The sequence below is a fragment of the Eriocheir sinensis genome, chromosome 35 (genome assembly GCF_024679095.1).
Source record: "Eriocheir sinensis breed Jianghai 21 chromosome 35, ASM2467909v1, whole genome shotgun sequence".
NCBI classification, from domain to species: Eukaryota; Metazoa; Arthropoda; class Malacostraca; order Decapoda; family Varunidae; genus Eriocheir; species Eriocheir sinensis.
The window spans coordinates 4,531,207-4,533,328 of NC_066543.1; positions in this window are offsets into that span (position 1 = coordinate 4,531,207).

Consider the following 2,122-nt stretch of genomic DNA (forward strand, 5'->3'; position numbering starts at 1 on the left):
TTATTTGGTGTCCCATCGTCAAAAGCTGGCGCTTTTGTTTACAAACACTGGTCTCTCGTGAACAACGCATGTTCAGACCAGTAAGCGTAGCCCTGTACAGTCTCACAAAGCTTTTTAACACATTAATAGTAGTTGCTGGAAGGCTGAATAAGACATACAGTACCACCATCCTCGCTGTTTCTAGAACGACACTGTGTACATATAAATACAACTTGTACAGTATCATTCTAGAAACAGCGGGGATGGTGGTAGTAGTACTGTATTTCTGATTCAGCCTTCCAGCAACTCTTAATTACGGTTAAAAAGCTTTGTGAGACTGTACAGGTCTCCGCTTGTTGGTCTGAGCATGCGCAGTTCACGAGACCAGTGTTTGTAAACAAAAGCGCCAGCTTTTGACGGTGGGGACGCCAAATAACACAACACCGGTTCAGGCGTTTCTAGTATTACCGTCCACAGGTACGTGTCAATGTGTGGTTTTCAGGTTTTGTAAGTTTTCTAAAATACAGATAATGAAAATTTTAATACATCTATGTTTTTTATTTGAAATATCAATATAGTATCATTTTCGCCTATCGGACTTATCGCTAGTTAGTATCGGAATTGTAGCTTAATCGGGTATCGGTTATCGGTTATCGCCTATATTTGTGTTTCCAGTTAACAAATATCGGTTATCACCGATAAGGTTTTCCATTATCAGTTATCGGTTATCGAGAATAAGGTTTTCTGTTGTCGTGCCCAGCTATGTATACAGTACATCCAAGTAGCCAATATCAGTTATAGAGTTGTTGCAGGTCAGACTAAAGGCTGGAGGGGAGCATGTCATGAGATGGAAGTGAAAAATGTAATGTGTCCTATAACCAGACCAGACTATCTGTTCTTGCGGTATGGATCCAACTAGAGAGATAGACAGTTTGAATGAACCAAAGTTTGTAACAAGAGAGATCATACCAAAAAGGACTGCCAACAATTGAATAAGGGTTTGAAGGAGCAAAAAGTTACAGGATGGAGCAATTATGAAATCTTGACACAACAGCAATGCGCTAAAGAATCAACATTTTGGTTACTGGCAATACTTATGTGACTTGGGACCCAGCTGAAGCAAATGGCCTTACTGCATGCTAAAAGGCAGACAAACCAATCCTTAATTAATGTTGTAGACTAGATAAGGGATTGTGAGAAGAGTGCTAAGAGAATCAGTAAATCTGATGAAGGATGTGACACTGAAATGCAAATGAATCAGTGAAGCTGCTTTCTGCCTAATGTTGTGGATAAAAATTAAATGAAATGAGGTTTAGTTCTTCAATGAAGGGGCCATTTTATTGTGAATATTACCATGTGGACAAATTCTGCATTATGATTTATTTTCCTAAACTGACCAAAAGATCACATTTGAAGGACTAGATTCAGCACCATTCTATTCACCATTCAAGACCTTATTCTCTTGAGCTCCTGTGACTCACACCATGTAACATCTTGCCTCAGAGAATAACTTATAACATACTGCCTAGGCATATTTATGTCTAATATACGCAAACAAATTTTATGATATTCTGTATAGTGTTAATGTGCATGCTTTCCTAAGTACATCCTTTATGGCCAAGTGATCAAGATACCATTCATAATAAATAAAATTAAGTGTATCATTTGAAAAAAATACCTAAACTCCTTACTGAGTCACAATGGCATATGACAACTACACACAGGAGAGTATATGAATGAGAGAGCAACATTTTGTGTAAGTCTCTCACTAGTCAGTGTGCTGCCATATATATATATATATATATATATATATATATATATATATATATATATATATATATATATATATATATATATATATATATATATATATATATATATATATATATATATATATATATATATATATATATATATATATATATATATATATATATATATATATATATATATATATATATATATATATATATATATATATATATATATATATATATATATATATATATATATATATATATATATATATATATATATATATGTATATATATATATATATATATATATATATATATATATTTGCTAATCAGGAAGTGTATGTTGAAAACAAGCCTCCACAAGCTCCTCCATTGGCCGTAATGTA